The sequence below is a fragment of the Myiozetetes cayanensis genome, unplaced genomic scaffold (genome assembly GCF_022539395.1).
Source record: "Myiozetetes cayanensis isolate MyiCay16 unplaced genomic scaffold, myiCay2020 scf3, whole genome shotgun sequence".
Classification (NCBI taxonomy): Eukaryota; Metazoa; Chordata; class Aves; order Passeriformes; family Tyrannidae; genus Myiozetetes; species Myiozetetes cayanensis.
The window spans coordinates 25,698,296-25,720,519 of NW_026087521.1; the positions used below are offsets into that span (position 1 = coordinate 25,698,296).

General features: G+C 35.1%; 1 protein-coding gene across 11 annotated transcripts in view; it reads right to left on the minus strand.

The window, feature by feature from the left end:
• Positions 1-22,224, minus strand: part of FOXP2 (forkhead box P2) — a 407,335-nt gene that overhangs the window by 72,024 nt on the left and 313,087 nt on the right. The window contains exon 3 of one of the 11 annotated variants that reach the window (XM_050324246.1): positions 13,319-13,389. The exons of the other annotated variants lie outside the window; for them this stretch is intronic. The gene's annotated coding sequence lies outside the window, so the exon portion shown is untranslated. The remainder of the gene's footprint in view (positions 1-13,318; positions 13,390-22,224) is intronic. 11 annotated transcript variants of the gene reach the window in all.

Genomic DNA, 22,224 nt, shown 5'->3' on the forward strand with positions numbered 1-22,224 from the left:
ACGCATGCATTTCAAATATTTCAGGAACAAGAATTAAACCAGAAATTTAAACTTCTTTCCCAGTTTGAACTGTTTCAAGAACAAAGCTTTATGAATTTGAAATGTGGGTAATGGGGTATGAAGTTTTAGGATGACAATACCTATTTGCCTCATGTCAATGACACTCATGAATTACTGATATTTAAAACGATTTGATGACCAGTAATATGCTAAGTTTCAGTCCTGTTTCTAATGAGCTGCAGTACTTGTAAAATATTACCATCATGATGAACTACAAGACCTACAGAAAGCTCAAGGACCGTATGGCTTACTGACCTAGGAAGCTTTACAGAAGTATGCTGCTATCTGTGTATCAGAAAACCCTGATCCATCTGCACCTTTTCCCTCACAAGACAATGCCAGCTAGTGCACAAACTGCCTGCAGCCAAGCAAACCACAGCTTGTAACTTTAACAGTATAAATTAGGAGTATCTGTATATATTTATACAGTTAAGAGAGAAAGCGAGAAGCTCCTTTAGATAGCAATTCAGACTGAATAAATTGAGCTCTATTCTGAATTTTGAATTGTTCTGTATGGGAGCTTTCTCTCCATGAATCACATAAGGACTCTCCCGATGTAGGCATGTAATTTGGTGATGAGAATACTTCCTTTCCTTTACGCTGTAGAACAAAACATCAGCATATGAGTGAACCCCACTGAAGAGAATCATTCATGTGTATCCATTCAGAGCCACTAAAATGATTATTAGATTGGAATTATATGTGATACCCTATATGCTTTCAAAGCAGAACTGTATCACCTACAGATGATCCTTAGTATAAATGTAAAAATGTAAATTAAAATTTGTTATTAATCTTACAAAACAATTTGAAAAAATCAGTATACTGTCCTAATGATGGGATTGTTGCTGTATTTCGGTTCTCAGTACACACAAGACAGACTTAGAAAATTTCAGCAAAACTGCTGACTTTAGCTGACTTCAGTTTCTATTGGTTTAAAAAAGCTCCAACACCACCAACAGCACATCGTATTTTAAAGTAACTTAATTTAATACTCTGATTTTCCAACAAAATGCATCCAAACACGTTGAAGTACTCCTTCCCCACATGCCCAAATCAAACTCCATTCCAAGAAACCAAATTACCATCACCTTAAAATTTTCTATATTTGCATTTTGTCTATCTGGTAAAATGGGCACAGGCTGAAGGTTGTCATCAATATTTCTAGATCTTCAACAAGTGGTTAATTGCTCTGATTGCCTCTAAGAGTTTCTGCTTTAAGGAGTAGAGACTAGCCAAGAGAAATCTTTCCGAGCTCAGCTGAACAACTCTTTTGCCTTTTTCCAGCTTCCTGAAGAGCTAAAGCAAAGGAGTGTGAAACAATTATTCTTGTAGATACTAAATGGTGGTAACTCCACTTTCCCAAAGAAAAGTCTTCAAATAGTAAGCAAAAAACCAGATCCAATCAGAAAATAATTCAGCTCAGCTAAATCTTGAATATTTGAAATATTGACTTGCAATGTGTTCCTCTCTTTTCACCCACTAGCCAGGGAAGTAAAACGAAGCATTACAACTGGTGCAAAAATGGGAGAATGAATCAGGGTCTATTTTAGAAATATGGAGATTGTGATTATTTGAATGTGCATGACCAGCATCTACACAGTATGATTTTCAAAGCTAGACAATCCCCAAGCCAAAGTTCCATTTAAAGATATATGTATAAATGCCAGAGTCTCAAATCTGTGCAGGTTGATGCTTTTCTGTGTGCACTCTTGTGCCTTAGTCTCCTGCACTCCTCAGAACAAGAACAGACACAGGAACCTTTCTGACCTCTACTTTGTTACACGTATAGGAGTTGAATATTGACAAGCTGATTATATGCATATAGTGTGATACATCCTGGGCAAATTCTTCTCTTGTTTATGTCCGTGTAAACACAGTCTACTAAAAGGTTGTTGAAGTCAGAAGTACAATCTCACTGGAAACTGATATAAAGTCAGACTCAATGTTATTTTTGCAGCTGCCCTTTTAAAAGCCATATATATATATATATAATATATATTATATATATATATATAAAATAAGGCTGCATGGTGTAGAATGCAGCTTCCCCTGGACAAGGGTAGAGATATTATCATTTCCCTGAATTTAAGGTTATGGAAAAGATAATATAAGATAATACAAGATACAATTTTCACTTGTATGATACTTAGAAAAACTGTCTCCCTGACAATGGGAGGAGCCAGGGCTTTCTCCAGCTGCTGTTTTTGCCCATGTAAAATCTGGCTACGCTGTCATATGCCTAAATTTGCATGTTAGCTTGCTTATACATTATCTGCCCAATCTTGGGATCAATTAGATAATAAGAACATATTTATTAAAATGGATATTTGAAAACACATTTTGCCTAGTGTAAATGTTGCGAGACAAGGCTGTGACATGTAAAGATTTACTCTTTCTTTACATACTTTAGGCATCAACTGTGGTCAGCATGTCGGTTACTGAGCTGGTCTTCCTTGTAACCCTTGAACATAAAATAAAACCCCCAGTTAAGTACTGTTTCAGATAGAAATGTGAAATAGAAACAGAAATGATTTGGGTATCACTGCCTCCTTGCCTAGGACCCAAATAACATATCCAAGATTTCCATTCCAAATCCTGTCCCCTCTCCTTTGAGTCTTGGTAGCCATAGCAAAGGCACATGCCGCAGTTGCAGAAGACTGAAAATGGAATATCCAAGCATATCAGTAGCGTATCTTACAGATTTTACTGAGCTAGAGATAAAAGAAACACTCTTTGATCTAGTCAAAGTAGCCTTTAATAGGAAAGTTCTTTATTTACCCTGTCAAGGCTGACAAGTACTCTTTAGCTTTATGTACATTCATCAGGAATGCATAGGTATTAACTGGTGTTAGTTGCTCCTACCTCTGGGTAATATGGACGGATCTCAGTCAAATTTAGGCAATAAAAACTATCATTTGGCCCAAAGAGCAGTTGACATGTGGACAATTCTCAGGCTTTCAAGAAGAAGTGTTGGAATTAATCCAATTCACCTATTTTCCTGTCTGGTGGTTCAATAAAATCCCTCATTTGTCCATTTTTAGGCTCTTTTGATCAGTCTGTGATAAAAGGGAGCCATACCAGCAATCATGAAGTGCAGGTCTGCAGCCCAACTGTCTGCTTTTGAAGCCAGAAGGGCAGGTGAAGTAAGCTGCTTTCGAGCTCTTCACTACAGGAAAATTAATTTTGTGTACTGCAAGACAGTGAATGGTTTAAAATGGTATTGAAAGAGAATAAGGGGATGATGCAGTCACCAACTCATTTCTGACAATTACCATTAGCGTCCTCCACCAACAGCCACAGACTAAAACAGTGCAAGAAAACAGTGACAAATACTGTCAAGGGATGCCAGAACTAGGGCAAGAAAACACTCATCAGGCCAGAGAACTGCTGTGTGTTTGTTCACGTAAATCTGAGCTTTCTACAGCAATTTGAAGAGAATCTTTCATTAGTTAAAATTTTTTAAAAAGTGTAGTGGAGTTTAGAACAATTTGCCAGTACATTGCTTATGTATGTTTTGGGTATATATAATGGAACGGTGGACTTTCTTGGATATGAGGAAAATGGATTAATGGATCTTTACTGAATTAATATATGGGCTTCACACTTTTTTTGAAAGAAACAGTCTCAGTTAAAGAGCACATACAGGATTTTTTAGAAGGAAAAGAAATTACCCAATATGCAATATTTGGTGTAGGATTTGGGTCTTCATTTTGGTTGTTTGGTTTGTTGGTTTGTTTGTTTTCATTAGATGGATGTATTTTACAAAAGTGTTTTCAAGTGTTATGGAGAAAATATGGAAAGTATACCTCTATATGAATATGTACTACAAGGAGACCCGGATGGAGAACTACAATAATCCTTAGTTTCTATTATCTGTTAAACAGTAGTCATAGAACGGTCCTGATTCTACCAATATGATTAATCATGTTAAAGCCACAATGTCCTAACTATTTTCTCAAACCTGTAACATACATTTTAAAATACTGACTTCCACTAAGGGAGGGAGTACACCCAAAGGCTCTATGCAAGGCCTCATGCTAGCTATGCTAACCAGGATCAGGAAGGCATAAAAGTATTCAGAAGCCGCCCTAGTATTAGTTATTCAGGCTGAAAAATCTCAAATTTTCAAGGACCTCAGATCTGATGTCTATATACACAAGTATTGGGAAGTGCATAATCATCTGCTACTCACCTTATTGCAAAAAGACATGCTTTGCATAGGCATTGCAATTGCACATGCATCTAACTTGCTTCCTTTTAATATTCTAGCCAACTAGAAACTACTGCAGCATTTCATGGTCTTGAGATGTGTTATATGAAGGAGAGGGTTTCAAATTTTCCTGTTCTATATAAAATATAGCCACGTGCACATACAGAATAGACATTTCTGCATGCCTGATTTTGTTTTCCTATCTGTCTTGCTGTTTGTTCAACAAACACCTACTTGTATAACAAATGCAGTGTTTAGGAACTGTAGTGAGATCTGCCCTGGTGTACATACTGAATTTTCTGCCACTGTTCTTACACTATACAGCATCATGTGGTAGCTTAATATGCGATGACAAGTTTATTAGATTGAGTACTTTTTAGTCTTTTCAGAAATAACTAATATAGAAAGTGAATAACAGAATAAGAACTCAATATTTTGGTTAACTTTAATAAGGATATGTCCTAAGTGCTATCTAATAGAGAAGAGTCCTTATGGAGTTCATAGTATCTTAACATGAACCAGTGACTCTTAGGCCAGGTTTGTACCACAACACTTTAAGCCTCTTACTGATGTGTCTGCTTGCCCTGGGCACTTTTTATAGGCAACAGAAGAAAATGTGCAAATCCACAGACTAGTCCCCTCCTTGTAAAACCAGTATAGTCTACATATATTGTAATGCAGACACAAGTTAGACTGCCTCTGCTTCTAACAGGGGCGTCTAAAGTTAAATGCCTTAGATTAGGCAAGACGAATTTGGACTTTCTGATAGTTCATTTGAAAGGCCACAGGGTTCCTGGGTGATAATGGCAGAAAAACTGTCCTGTGTGTCATATGTTGCTCTCAAGCAATACAAGATTCATACCAGCTTGTAGCCAGTCCCTGCTCACACTCTCACAACACAGTTCAAAGCAGTAGTTTCTTCAATAGGCTGCTGCTTTCCCCAGACACACTTCCACCAGCAGTTTTGGGAGACTGCCAACACACAGCATATATTTAAGTACCTTCCATTTACTGAAATGTCATCTCCTTCATTAGACACAGGTGAGTGTCTCTGTCCTTTCACTGACTTTCTATGTCACCTGCCAATTATTTTTTTTTTTTTTTGTTCAAGACTATGGAAATACTGTATTTTGTTTTCTCAATTTGTTTGAAGTCTGCAGGTTTGGTATCAGAATACAAAGTGCTACCTAGGGATGAGGTAAATTTACTGTTTTCTTTAGAAATCACAGAGTCCTCTCTTCATGCAGTGATAAGAGGTAATATCTTTAAACTGAAAGAGGGAAGATTTAGATCTAGGAAGAAACTCTACTGTAAGGCTGGTGAGGCTGTCCACAAAGGTTGTGGATGCCCAATTCTTAGAAGTGTTCAAGGAGAGGTTGAATGGGGCTTTGAGCAACCTGGTCTAGTGGAAGGTGCCCCTGCCCATGCTGTGGGGTTTGAACTAGAAGATCTTTAAGGTGCCTTCCAACCCAAACCATTCCATGATTAAGCCACTGCTTAGGCATTCACCAAAATGGACAATACAGTTGAAATCCTCACAACTTGTCACCTTGAGAGCACAACTAGCAACAAGTTTTCCAAACTACAAATATTACAGATAATACACCAAAGTTTGCTTTGATAATTACAGCAAAATGATCTATCTCTAAGGGGAGCCACATCTAGCACTGGTAAAGTATATGATATTCATGAGTTAACTCAATGGAACACACAGCTTGCTACAGTCATACGTGAAATTACTGAAGGAGCAATAAAGATGGATCTTCTTTCAATAAAAAAGTGGAACTAGAAAGACACAATTTCTGTAAAAGGCTTACTAAAATAGAGCTAGAAAACATATGTAATTTTAAAAAAGTTTAGAACTTCTAACGCAAAAAGCATTAGAAATACTTTTTTTATAATTTTAATAACAATGTCTGATTTGTCAAAATAACAGTAAAAACTCTATAAATATCTGTTAAGGGATTATTCCAATAGATGAAAAACTCTAGTGAAGAAATTGCACAGAATATAGAACTGTCATCATGCATTTGCATGTAAAAGGCTGTTTAAAACTGACAGGCACATAAACAGAAAATACATGCTATAAAATTCGTCATTTTTAAGCATGGATCTTTAAATAAAGCTTGCAGAGCACCTTCATTTTAGCTAACTCATTCTCAAGAGGAATCTCAAAAATGGGGCAGCACTTAGCAAGCTTTTTTCTTCAGTCTTGTATACAGATAACAGTTTGATTATTACACTGTTTGAACATAACTTCATTAACTTACCTTAAAATGTTGTTGATATTTCTTGAATAATACATTTTTGTTAAGGATGTCACTATATATTTATAGAAGTATTTACAGAAGTATTATTTATCTTTTCAAAAGATGAACAGAACTATGATTTACTAGATATTGGAGACTGTTTGTAAGAAAACAAACAGGTCCAGGACTACCAAATAGAATGCATATTTTTAAAATCCTTATGATGCAACATTTATAGGGAAATGTGGAAATGTAGAGGTCTAATAGGCCTACAAGGGACGTTTTGGATACACAACTCCTTTCAGTCAGAAACAGCAACAGCACATTTCAAGCCAAGCCCAAGTCTGAATTAATGCAAACCACACAAAATGCATATTTCTTAAAAAAAAAAAAAAGGCAGTTCTGACAAGCAGACAGGAATAAAAGAAAATATTATGACACTTCTTACACTGAAAATGTTGATTTCTTTGAAAAGACATAAAAGTGGGGTTTAACGCATTTCATTTAAAGGTTGTGATGTCCAGGGTCATGTCCCACCTCCCCTTCTCTCACTGAATGAGGAGAAGGACAAGTCCTGGACAAGGACTGAAACCACAGTTGGGACCTGCACTGAAGGGTCTCACTCGTCAGGAGTGGTAGTTCACCAACAGGTTCCAGAAACTCAGTTGTTTCTCTCAACTATTCCACTTTGGATCAATACCGGCACTCTGTGCTCTGGGGTAGCAAGTGCCAGTGGCTCCCGCAGCTGCAGGAGCAGCCTGACAGCTGGTTCTTCTTCCTCCTTTCAGGCTGACAGGGGAGGAATTCGAGTTCCTTACCTCCTACAACTCAGGGAGCAAACAGCACCCTAATATGGAGAAGTGGGTAGAAATATCTCTCCACTAGTTTTGAAAGCAGTAAACTTTTAAGTCCTTATTTCTTTTAAATCTGTTCAAAATTTTTTCATGACAGTGCCTAGCATTTAATAAGGCAATATATTACAAAGCTCTCTGAACACAGTTTCCTTGAAAATTACAGATTCATAAGAATTTGTTTTTATTTGTCTCGCTAAACACAAAATCAATTAGTGACAAAGCTTTGAGCCTATGAAAATTCAGTATTACTTATATCATAGTGTAAATTTGAAGTAAGTACAGAACCTTCAGCAACATTTGAGACACAGACTTTTGTTTAAAAGTATTTTCTGTACAAACTTCTATTTACCTCTCACTTTTATTTAGTTTTAGAAACTACACAGAGATTATCTTAATAGAATTCAGATACTTATTCGTAAAGTAATAGATGTAGCTTCTTTGTCATACTATTTGGATTACTCATAACAAAACCTCACAAAACAATGTTCATTAAATATACATATAGGCATAATTGCTGTAACGACTGAATAGGAATCTAATTTGAACTAATTTCATTAATTGAAATTAAATGAAACAAAAGTATTTCTTAGTAAAAAATTGTTATCCAAATTGCAGGACAAGAAGAAGATGCCTTTGCAAGTGAGCTACCCATCCTTCTCTTCAAAAGCAATAACCAGTTTTGTTTCTGACAGATATTTGTCTAAACCAGTTTTACAAAATTTAAGCAAGGGGGATTCCACACCACCTCTTACTCCAGCCTATTTCAGCATTTTATTACTTTGCTTATTTCCCAAAATTATAGGGCATTTAAAACAAACATCCTTTGCATCATCTAAAGGCAATTATTATATGTAGGCATGTACTTACAAGTATAAAAATCTGACGATTTTTTGCAAAGATATGATTAATGATGAAAAAAGAATGCTATATAAGTATTTTGGAATGGAATGGCTAAAACATATGCTTTTCACTACTACTGTCTTACTGAATTCTTGCCATAGTAATTAAAAATCTATCAGTATTTTTTACACTTGACTACAACTTACAAGCATAAGAAAATGCACATTTGTACCCAAACACCTGATCCAACTCTGAAATCGCACTGATCTAAACTCAACTTTGCCAGTAGTTTGCCAAGTTTGACAGTAAAAACAACTGCTCCTAGAACCACCCTCAGGAATGAGAGTTGTTTCATGACCTGGGCTTACTAAAGCCCAGAAGTATTAATTTAAATACTGCATGACCCAGAATATTATCCTTTTGACACAAGACAGTACTACAATTCACATATATACAGTGTTTACAGCAATCTCAGTGAAAAGATCATGTACCACCTTCTGTGTTTTACCATAGCTTCTGTTGCTCTTCAAGTCTGTAAGAAGACACTGAGACTTGTCTTTAAATTAAAAGTAATAACTGAAAAATTATTTTCCATCTGGAAGTGCAAGTAAGTTCAAAACTACAGTGTTTCATAAAACAAGACTTGAAATATATATAAGGTTTTCAGGTCCTACAGTAGTGTTTTGCTCTTGCCCAAATATGCAGAAAACCAATCCCTTTCTGAAATACAAAAGACGGGCATTAATCAATAGCATGGAAGGAACTTCTGTGATTCACAAGCAATTCTGAAGGCTTAAAAATATTGCTTAGGAGGTATCCAGATAATTTTTTTCTTAAAATAAATTTTTTACAGTGTCTATTTATAAGAGTATTAGTGAACAAAATTTCAAAATTAAAGTTTTGCCTTACGGTGAACCTGACTCTGACATTATGCAACTTTTGAAAAACTAATAATAACGATATTTTTTTTAAAATATAGGAAGGTTTCAACTTCCTCAAAATTTTTTTCTGATAGCAAATTTATATAAAAAATTTCAAAGCATTTTAGCACTGAAAAGTGCTAAAAAAACCAATTAAAATGTTGTGAATGGAATACTTAATACAACTCTAAAGAAACTGTTAAAGAAAACTAAACCTTATGTCCTCTGAAGAGTTTTTTTAAACTATGGGCAGTCAGACTCAGTTACAAGTCACAACAATGACTAAAAAAAAATATTTACGGAGACGAAAAAGAGGTATGTGAATGGTTGACTCAAACGAACAGTTAAGGATTATTACTAAGTTGGATATCTTTATTTTCTCTACAAACTTTATAAACACTTTATAAATATCAAACAGTGGCAACAAACAGAAGGAAATTAGAGCAGGATTTACACATGGAAGGAGAACATAGACAGGACACCCAGGTAATAGAGAAGAGGACATACTGTTGGCATCTTCTTGTTTATAGAGTTGCTGAAGAGGTTTAAGCTGACTATTTACTTTTTCCTTGGAAAGGAGCAAAGCTTTAAAAAAGTGTATATACACATCTAACAGTCTCTATCTGTTTCCAGTCAGCAGTGATGACCCAGTTATTACTGGGAATTTCTGAACAGCAAACTCACTAAAGTGGTTAAAAGCCATACCCTTGCTAAGTTTTGCCCAATGTAAGATATCCTAAAGCAATTTTTTAAATGAGTGAATTTTGAAAAAAACCAAAGTGCATCTCCCAGTTTAAGATTCAAAGGCACTGAGAAATGAACAATTATATTCTCTCCATTAATTTGCAGGTAACAGCAAAATGTGTGGGTTTTGGAAATGAACATGGTGGGAGATCTGAGTGCACAGGTCTTTGAAAAAGACACATCTGCACAACCCTCACCTTAATCCAACCATCTAGACTTCACTGTCCAAGGAACAATAAAACAAAGGAAATTTCAGTCTGAATAAAATATATATTTGCAGTATTATATTCTGTGGAAATAGACTGAATTCCTTATTAAGTGCCTAATATTTCTTTGTCTTTTATTCATTGAGGATGTAAGGCCAATTATAAGGAACCACAAGAATAATGTAACAAAATATTTATGACTGTAGGTACCTTTGTTACTTCAGTATCTCTACAAAATCCTCAGACTTTTACTATGGAGCACAAATGCCTCTAGACTTTTGGAAACATGATAGTGTAATGCAGAAAAGAAACTGAAATTCCTAGAAGTTTATATCACACATGAAGTACACAAATGCTACATCTTCTTGGCCAAATAAACTAGCAGGTTGGATTTGTGAGCATCTGGCTTCTCAGTATCTTGAATCATTTTATAGCAAGCTTTTCACACTGTACAACCTCTGAGCATGCTCCACCACACTTTCTATAACATAATTTTCACAAAACCCTTTTTACTGTATTTCAAAGTCCTTGTGTAACATACGGAAATGTTAAATGCTGAGCTATTTGTAAACACCAACATGGCAGTTAGACATATATTTATATATATATATGCATATTTTTTATATATATATATACACACACACTGAATGCTAGACATGATATATATTATAGTTAAAAAACCCCAAAGTTTGAAATATATAAACACATTCTTTTAATTTTTGTTTGTCTCCCCAGTTCAAAGACAACTGGAAGAGCCACATAAATAATAAAAATAAAAACACACTTTATCTATTATCAAGGGAATATTGTTTTAACAAGATCTATCTAATCACGTTATCATTCTATTAATTCAATAATCTTGATATTGTTACAAGACTGAGACAGTTATCAAAGCAGGAGATCATTCTGGTACACAAGGATCCCATCGTTTAATGAGACAGAGATGTGACACAAACTGTAGTGTCAAAAAGATTACAAATACAGGACATTGTAGTCACAACGAATTTATGTTGGCATACTTGGTCCAACAAAGTAATTGGTATTTGATAAGCATGTAGATAAGGCTGGATTTGAAACTGTTATCATTATAGTGCTGATTTTGTGAAATTCCTCACAACTTGATCTTTGTTGATCAGTTGGCTGGTGTAGCCAAGTGGATGTCGGTCTCTTCTCCCAGGCAATCAGTAGGTCAAGAGGGCAGGGGTTTAAGCTCTGCCAGGGGAGGTTTAGTTTGGATATTAGGAAAAAATTTTTACAGAGAGAGTGATCAGACATTGGAATGGGCTGCCCAGGGAGGAGGTGGATTCACCGTCCCTGGAGGTTTTTAAGATGAGGCTGGATGTGGCACTGAGTGCCATGGTCTATTAACCACAGTGGGGTTGGATCAAGGGTTGGACTTGATGATCTCGGAGGTTTTCTTCCAACCCACTCGATCCTATGATTTATTTTATACTCACACACCTTCAAAAGCTATACATACTTCCTATTGACAGTGGTTTCAAAGTTCTTTCATTAACTCAGCCTTGCAATGCCAAAAATAAGGACACCTTCTCTTCTTTTGAAATTAAATGAATATTTATGATAAATATTATAAAACACTGGTCCTCAGGGTTTGCAAAGGTTTTTAACTAAACCTGTTTCCTCTGAAAAATTTTAGGAATTATTCTTCATGATTCAGTATATTCATTTGCGTAATTGGTAGCCAAGCCAACATTTCTTACACCCTTTTTTTCATTCATATAGTTTTAGTGGAAAGTAGTAGATTCTAAGCATGCAATTGCTTTTACTATATGGTTTCTGTGTGCAGCTGATAATAATGCCCACCTCCCTCCTACATGGCACAATGAAGTTTGAGACACACAGAAATTCAAGATAATCACAAACTGGTTTCAGTACACATACTTCTACTCTCATAGCTTCCAGAGTCTGCTGTATATGATTTGGTCTCACATTTATTATGGAGACATTAACATACATAGTTGAAAGAAGATCTGAATTCTAATGACTTTTAAGCTGACTAGAGGTTTGCAGGTAACACATCAAAACTGCCCCTTATCGATCTTTGAATGACATGATTGTAAGATGGATGGATGGAGGCAGTTCCACTACTGGTTTTATTCTTAACTGCCATATAGATGTTGCCTTGTATTTCATACAGTTCATGACAGATACATCCTATGAAACCACATGAAGAGAACAGGTTGCATTTGAACAACCATGTATTTAGGTATCTGAGGTCATTAAGAAGTTACTATTGCAGGTTCAGGGGTAGAATGCAACTATTTACACGTAAATAAAAACTTGGAAATTTAGGTATATCTTCATGTTACATACATATTTATGTATATAAGCAAATAGAAGATGGAGGAGTGGCATGGTGATTTAACAGACCAAGGATGTTACTGTGTTCAGAAATGGCCAAATGTTCAAAGGCCAGCTCAGGACTAAATAGAGAAGAATATCCAAGCCCAGGTATCTTTTGCAAGTTTCTACTAAATGCAGTAGAAACAGGTTATCAGCATACAGGGAAGGATTTTCTGAATTAATAACCCTATTTCTATTTTCTTCTATTTGTCTCACCACTACAACAATATGATGCTTGTTGAAAAAAACTCTGACTTTAAAAGAATCAAGGGATGCCCTTAATTCCTTAACTTATATTTGTGGAAGTTGTTACACAGGCAGTACATACAAAGTGTAGCCTTTTCCAGCTCCAGCTTCAGCCCCAAATTTATACAATAGCTAGTGAATGCAGAGCTAAATTTGGGAACAGATTACCATAATCTGACATGAAGCAGAACTGAAATGATAAAGCTGATTGAAGACGATAAACTTTTTCTTAGAAAAATACTTCCTGAACTCTAGATTTCATCCTTAACATTAACCAAAACAAGAATACATGGCCAAAATCTTTTTGTTCTACTTCTCTCTTTGCAGATTAATCCTGGCTCATAATGAAAACTACCATCCAGCTAGCTGCAGGTGAAATAAAGTCTGCATGGCTATCATACTGGCATTTCAAAAGCACAGGATGAGTCTGATACTGTGACATTTAAAAGGCAAGAAGTCCCACTTAGTTGCTTTACTGGTAATTTGTGTCCATCATGCTACCTGGCACACAGCAGTAGTGTTGTCAGGAATACTGTCTACATCCTGAGTAAAAAAAAAAACAAAACTCCAAAAGTGCATGTGAGGGACAGAAACTATAGAAATGAGGAAAAAATTCACTTACATTTATCCAAGATGGCTGTCGCTATTACTGTTGAAACTCTGCTATGGGCTGAGGTCACAAGACCCTGTAAGCTAAAATAGAGAAGCTTCAGCTGAGGGTAACTGAAGCTGCAGCACGTTAAAATACATTTTAAAGTTATTGGTAATGATTGGAGTTTTAATTTCTTGATCTATTTTTCCCAAGGCACAAAAAGTGAGGCACTTCTACTTTTTGGTCATTTTCCAAACCTAAAGGGAAGAGATTTTCAGTATTATCCTCTACCTCGTTATAAGCGTGTATGTCTGTTACATACCGTATACGATATGACAGTATGATGGTTTTATTGGCATAAGTTCAGAGTTGCCACATTATTCATAAATGGAGAAACTATACATGATTTATGTGTCATTTATGCAGGTTCTCTCAAACAAAGTTAGAATAGAATCTTTATACAACAACACATCACCATGTATATAGGAAATATGAATTATATACAAAAAAATCTAGCTTTAAAATTTTCAAAAATTTATTAAAATGCACCACAGAGCTATTTTTCCCTTCTATAAAGGTAATTTTTAAATTATGTACCACTGCGGAAGTCTGCTAACTTTTATATCTTAGAAACACCAAAATAACTTTAAAATATTTTTGTATGTATATGAATACTGTAGTTGGAAAATCTATTGCATCTTAATGTCCCAGAAATTAAATCAAGTGTGTGATCTACCAGGCAGCTAGAATCTACTCTTAACCATGATACAAAGAATCTACTGTTGCTTCAGTAAGTGGTAAGACACTGAATTTGCCACTAATTTTTGATAGAACGTTCTCTCTTCTGGCCCACAAATCACAGTGCTTTTGGAAAAAGAACTGATATACAACATTAGGAAAAAAAAGGCAGAAAATAATATCTTGGGAAATTATTATCAGTGTTAGCAGCAGAGATCTGGAACAATAGAAGGAAAGAAACCAGTAAAGTTCAGTTGAGAAAACTGCATGATGAACAACCCTGCAGTTTATTACCTGTACTAAAATTGCACTTTAGCTGCCTATGTATATATACATTCGTGTATGTGCACAGATAAAAAGACATATGCAATGTGCATAAAGAAATTTCTGGAGAACTTCATGAAGAGAATCATAAAGTTCTGGAGAACTTTATGGAGGAACTTATGGAGGCTTTTCCATATCTGAAATCAACAAAAACAATTCCAAGAACACCAGGAATGCTATGAATTTGAACTACAGGTATCCTGAAGCAGCCGAGTAATAACAAAAGCAAATATATCATATATATTCAATTTATGTGAAAGAATGACGAGTTTATAAGAAATACAGTGGAGAACAGAATCTCTGCTTTCTGAGTAAACTTTAAAAAAAAAGAAATTCCCATCACATAATACAGATATTCACTGCATTTCTTGTGCAACCGTAATGTGATTTATAATAGATGAGCATGTAACAGATGAGAACTAAGAAACTACCAGGACACTACGTCACTCTGGTATATTCAAAGAAACAGTGTGCACAAATAAAGCTATGAAATCCACTGGAACACTTAAACATTAGAAACATTGTTATAAACTTAACTCTAGAAGTCATGATATACACCTATTTAACAATGCAGTCAAATTCATGATTTCAAAGATAAGTAAAGAATGCGACACAATTCTAAGAAAAATTATCACTGAGGAAAAAATAGGCAAAATTTCCAATAAAACAATGACTTCTATAATTTAGATTTTAATAGAAAAGGATGTAAATGTTCAAATTATGAGATGGTGTTAAGATAATGGGAGAAGTGATGGCTAAAGCATTTGTGATAGAAGATTAAACAATTCATCTTTACCAAACCCATTTCACTACTCAGATAACTAGTCTAAAGTTTCATGAATGCCTGTAAGCCCATGCAGAATGAGTATTTCCTAACCTGAATGCTATAGAAGCCACATCACACATCCCAGAACACAAAATCCCAACTGAAACTAGTTGTTTGCTTTCACCCAATTATAAGCACTAAGAAAAAAATAGTAAATGGAATCATAATTAATTATTCTCTCTGAGCAGAGAGACCTCCAGAAGAGAATTTATGCAATCTTAACTGAATGTGTTTGACTACATAAAGTCTAAAATGCTCAGTGTTTAAAATAAAGCTTGATTGACAATAAACCTGGCTCATTCATAGGCAGTAATTTATTTAGAAGAAAAAAAAAAAAAGAAAAATATGAATGGTGACAAAAGGCTCTTGAGCCTTTAAGGACTATTAAGGTGAAAGGCAGAGACAAGGTGTAACCTTCTATTTTCTGGTGAAATAAAGGCCCCTTCCAAGAGACCAATTATCTAACATTGACTTCTCCTTAGTATGCACCTGAAGTAGTCATTTGTATTTATGCTAAATAGATGTAAAAGCAGAATACTCTGTATTGACTTCAGACATTCAGACAGCATCATGTAGATGTGATGCCCTAAAACTAATTCCAGCCAAACAGCAGAAGTAAAACTGCCAAACACTTCAGTTTTTATTCTGGTATGGGAGGGTACCTAATAAAGAATACTGCTGAAATCCTCAATCATTTTGTTCTATCACCAGACGTATAGACATCCCTATAATACTCTATAGCCTATCTATGCAAACCCACCAACCAACCAAGCCTCAAATCCCCTTCTTTCTCTTCAATTTTGAAGAAAAACTCTCTGGTGAAATAAAATTAATGAAAATAATACAGTCTACACATGCATGCACACACACAGAGAAATCAGCCAGAGAATCTTAGGTACGAACATTCATATTAAAAAAACTACTGAAAAAAAAATCATCATGATATTTCAGGAAGCCAGACAGTAAGCTGACTGTGATGGCAACAGCTATTTAAGTAAAAGTTTGTTTTGGCTAAAGTTCCAGAAGTTTAAAAAATATGTGAAATCAGATGTAGACAAAATTAAACATAATTAATAGTAAAAACATGGTGGTTTTTTCAAATAGCTTGTTATAAACTTTTCCAATATTATATACCCTTCAGCTTTACACAGCTCGTAAGATTAGATGTGACAGTAGCATAGAGCTCTCTAGTGATCTATATGACAAACTTAGGCAGCCAGCAAGGGAACAATCATGATTTTGATAATCAATTTCAAAACTGAATTGAATATCCAGTAATTATTTGAATGAAAATTAGCTCACAGCTAGATGGGGGTTGGTACACTTGCTTTAAATTAATCAGGTGGATAAAAATAAAATAATGGAAAAAATAAACTATTATTTTGTAAATATTTACAGATTAATTCAAATTTATGAACTAGGAAAATTAATCAGAAAACAGATTGACAGCACCTCACACAACTCGATGATCATAAATCCAGACAATGTATCAGATTTCATCAGAATAGAGGTCATGTTTTAAATGAAGGCAGAATTTGTAATGCATTATTCATCCATATGAAAATATTACAAGGTGGGATACCTTTTTTATAGTTTATTACCATAGCATATTACAAAATGCATTTGTAAAATAAATGTTTAACTGATGAGTCTATGACAAGTCGTTAGGAAGCATATTATAAGATGCAAATATTGTTAAAATACGTGTGCATGTTTAATGCATGAGTTACAGTCATCAGGCATGGTAAAAATTGTCATAAAATTTAACAAATGATAGTAAGATATTTATAAATGGCATCTAAACATAAAGTGTGCACAGAAAAGTAAATAGTAGTAAAATGAATTCTTGAATGAAGGCTCTTTTTCCCTTCTCTTTGTACTCAGAACAAACCAAATTAGGTCACTATTTTGGTTTGGATGTTAATAAGCACTGTCTGAAGTAAACTCTTCTTGCTAAGTTTCCAAGGCAGCCAGAAACTTCAGCTTTCAGATTTCTAGAATAAAATTATGGACAGATCTCCATTAGCTCAGCAGCATCAATTAGCTTTAACAACAACTTCATATTTTTTCTTATGGAGAATTAAAATACACTGAGTAAATCTGAGTTATTACTTTTACAGACAAATTTTATGAGGAGGCAAACTCAGCCTATAGCAGCTGGGTAGTTGTAGTTCTATATTATAATTCTTTGTCTACTCATCAGAAAAATCAACTTCTACAGAGCAGGGAGGACCAATTTCAAATTTTGTGCAGTTGATTGCTGATACTCAGCGACATTGATCTATATAAACCTTGTACATGCTATTATAGTTTTTTTAATAATTCAATACTGTAAAACAAAACATTGATCAGAGAAGTGGTAATTGTTTTTTTTGGTTTATCTGTAGAATATAAACAAAGAGCTGTCACCAGAATATTTTCCAGTTGATTAGAGAAACAAAATTTGTCTTCTTAAAAGAGCAATTTACATACATTTCATCTATGAGTCAGTCTAAACAGCAGAGAAGATCCTGAAAATAATGTCCTTACTTCCAAAATCATTAGATAATTGTCTAGGAAAATAGGAGAACAGTAAGAGAGAGAGAGAGAAGGCAACTACAAGGAGATACCAGTCATGTCCTGCAAGATTTTGTGCAGAGATTTGCTGGTACGTGAAATCATTCATAATTATGGTACTGAACTTTAATGATTTCATTGTAACTAAATAATGTTATAACTCTCATTTAAATTTGCTGAACAAGATGATCTGCAGCTTCTGAAGCACAGTCAAAGAGCATTAGCTGGATCTGAGAAGTCTGATCCAGTGATAGGAATGTTGACATTGTTCTCTCTTAATTTTTCTCCAAAGTTTAACAAGATTGAATGCCTGTAAATAGGACCTAAACACATTCAAGAAAGAAATAAAGCACTAATTTTGACAGAACAAGCAAGGTAAAAAACTCAAACTCTGCATGTTTTAAAAAATAACCTTTTTAATCCATTGATGAAGCATCTATTTCAAGCTTTTGAATGCAAACGGTTCTTGAGCCTCACATTGATGGGAGAATGTAAAAGGGAAGGATCTCAAGTTTTCATCCTGTCTTATCATCTCACCCTTCCTACCATTCTTAATGCACCTGGAGTGGGCACTCAAAACATGGGATATTTAGGACCTCACTAGGTATCACCTGCTCTTATCATCATCATCATCATCATGGCTGGGCTTCGCGAACAAAGATTTGAGAAGGGCTCTACCCATGCTTGCTACAAGCATGCTGATGGCTAAAAAGGCCAATGCGAGATAGACAAGTCCGGTTGCAGAAGGTACAGCAGAAAGACTCTCCAGGTGATATCGATGAGACGCGATTCTTTCTGCGTTGTCTTTTCTCCTTGAGAGTGATCCTGTGTGTGTGCTCAAAAGCAGCAGCAGCATTATCACCTGCTCTTATACTCCTCTGGACATAAACAATATACTTAGAGGCCTGAATTTGGAGCTGATACAAAGATATGCAAAGATATACATTTCAGTTAGAGGACACAGTGCATGTAGCTTTACAAAGCTTATTCTAGACCTATTTTACATGGAAGCACAAGGGACCACACACATCTGTGGAACGTGCTTAAGAAATGCTTCTCCCTTCTCATCTGTGGAACCATATAACACTTCCAGTTGCATGTTATATATTTCCACAGTGAAAGCCTTAGTGAAAGCACTAAAACAAGGTTCCCTGATGCAGACGCAGTCACAGCAGTCCTGCTACCTGTACATCATAGCTGGAGCAAACAGTGCATGAAGTGCCTCTGAACTTTCCTACTCAGGAAGGTATTCAGAGAATTTGTGGCTAATCTCTTTTTAAAAGCCCTCACATGCAAGACCCTCCACAAATTATTTTTTTCTTCAGCTTTTCCAAACATAAAGGCACTGGCAAAGCACAAGAAGCTTTGAAGTCAACCCTGTGCCGGTTCTTTTCGTGTGTGTTTCTTATTTCCTGAAGATATGACCATTCAGTAAAATAATTGAGCAATCAGTTCTTGGAAAAGAGTGAGCGTCTCAAAGTTAAATTGAAGGTTAAGAAAACACTGCTCAGAAGTGTGAAAAATGCTGAGTAGGACACACTCCCATCCTTCCAGAAATAGAATCAGTCCCAGCTTTCTTGTGACACTGCTGGAACTGTTCAACAACATTCAAAGCAATCCAATAGAGATATAAAATCCCAAACACAAGAGACAACAGAAACAGAACACATAACAAAATCATCAAGATGTCCTAAAGTGACATTGGAAAAAGTTGAATATCATAAAAAAATTAGAAATAAGTAGATTCTTTTTCATATGTTGTTTATTCCTTCCAAGGGTTACATGACAAATACTTAAAAAGTCAATATATATTGCTGCTGACTTTTTAATAAAGGAAATGGTCTTACCAGCATATATACCTGTTGTGCAATTACAAATGCAAGAAATCATTAATTAGAAACATACAGCAATGTTCCACATATATTTCTGTAGCCGACATTGCTTCCTCCTTTGTTGAGCAAATATGGCAGAATGATTCCACAGAAACAAGGGAGGCAATAGTCTGCTGACTCATAGAGAATTTTAGTCAATTGAACTGAAGAATATTTTCAGCTCTAAAGGACTATATATATTTACTGGAATTACTCTCAACCAAACAGACTTTAAAAACAGCTAACATCTGACAGTGACAGTATGTCTCTTTCAAAATCTAAAACCTTGGTTTGTTTTAATTTTTGCTTTCCCACTTTGTCTTCTTAGTAATTAATTATTTGCAGAAAAAAAGTTAGGTTTTGTTTGGTTTTGTTTTTTTTTTTCCTGAGGTACTTGGTAGTTTATGCTAGACACACATCAGGAATTTACTACTCTAAATATGTATTGTCTATAGTTTCATGTTTTCATACTACAGTCCAAAAGGTGATGAAAGTCCAACTGAAAATGTGCAGCATCCACCATAAAGAAAAGAAAGAAACCACAGTGTGTGTTCAGATTCACAAAATGGTACTGGCACTATTTGACTGTGTACTTGGAAAAGAAATTTCTAGCAGTAAGTAAAATAAGACTTTTCTTGAACTGGAAGCAAGAAGTGAAATGAAAATGAAGAATTCTATTGTTTGGAGAATAATCAATATTTTGTAATGAATTTCCAGTCATCTCGTCTTTCTGTGTTTACAGGTGTCTGTGTTTGCATCTTCTGCCACATTCTTCATACTGTTGGTAGCTTATGAGTTTCTCACATATAGATTTCTCAACAAACAAGATTGTGTGACTAGTTACAACTTCTTCTAGCCCAAGGTTCTAGAGAAGTACAAAGGTATGTCCTTTAAAGCATGTCCTTGAGGACAAGAGTGTTTAATTGATTAAAGAGATTAGCACAGCTAAATAAATTTTCTTTAAAGAAAGAAGTGGCTCACTGAAAAAGTATGAAATCCTAAAAGGAAAGACAATCCAAAGAAAGGAGATGGTTGGAGAAATATCAGTAAGACTCATTCTCAAAGTTTTAGGAAAGAGACTATACTGCACTGAAACAGGTAAGTTCTTCACAGCAATCAGAAGGCAGTGCTGTGTCCTTTCTAAAGAACAGGACAGTATCAAGGGATTATGAGTTTGGAGTTTAAATTTTTGTACTTTGTGTCCCTCTTGATCAGACTATAATGGTGTTGCTATGGATTATATCCAACAAATCCTGGTATGCATCTTTCAGGGTCCTGACCTAGCCTATCTGAAATTAACCTGATGAGATTTACACAGTTTTTTTCCTCTACCACACTGAGATTATACTTAATTTTAAAAAATTGATGCAAAAAGTTATATCTCTGGTGTAAGTAGTTAAATTACTCCTTTCTTCTACATCTTTCTAGATCTTTCTTCAACTTTCTTCATCTTTCTTCTACCACTATGGTATTTGGTTACTTACTATTCCACATTCCTCTGGAAAGCCTGAAATTCATCTCTAATCTTTACAAGAATAAGTAAAATTCTTGGTCACCTTTACATTTCGAAACATACGATATTCTTCAGCCCATTTTCCAGCTCAACAATAAATATATTAAACAATGCTATTTAATGTGCAGGTCAGAGGTAGACAGAAATGTTAACCTTTTGCCATGCTGAAAATTGATGATCTACTCTACTCTTCTGTCTCTTAACTTGTTTCTAACTTATGATGGAACTTTTAACTTTCAACCAGAATCATTCAGTTTTCTGAATAATCACTCATGAGGGACTGTGTCAAAGGCTTTTTGAACATCCTTTGAATAATATCACTTGGTCTCACCTTAAAAAAATAAATTATTTTTGAGACAATTACAAATATTTCTTGTAGACTGAAAATATTGGAGTCTTCTTAATAGATGCAATAGAGATATGTGCTCTATAATTTCAGTAAACTTTGAGGCCACAGAAGAAGAGTATGATTTGTTCCCCTGAAAAAGCAGACTACCAAAAACTTACAACTGAATCAACAATGCAGAAAAAAATAGTATTTTTTCCTGTTAAATTAAGAACTTCAATGCACATGGTAAATCACACAGGAGTTGAAAGACTCGGAAGTGGTAGCAGCAGCAGTAACATGGGAATTACTGCAACTGCATGGAAGGTCCCATGATGCTGACCAGGACCATACTGTAGGCATTGCACAGACACTGAGCACTGTGCAAGTCCACTGCACAGACAAGATAGTCCTATGCAAGACAAGAGATGACAGTGACAGACTGACAGGAAATACCTGTCATGATAGCAGGCAATGTATGTGTTTAAGCTCTCTATACATACACTGGAAAAGTCCGAATGACTGACTTGGAGGAGGATAATGAGGTAGTTCACAGTCATTACAGACAGCACAGGAGAAGGTGCAATAAGGCTTATTTGAAAATCTAAAAGTAAGAAATTAATGGCTCTCTTTTTTTTTCTACTTTATGAAGAGTAATGGGTATCATGAAGTCAGATGGTGAAGGACTATAAAACGGAAAACAAACTGCCTGTATTTGATGCTTTGAAGGAGAACTGGGGAAAGAAGCAGAGAAAGATGTTAGGAAAATAATCTGTACAGAAC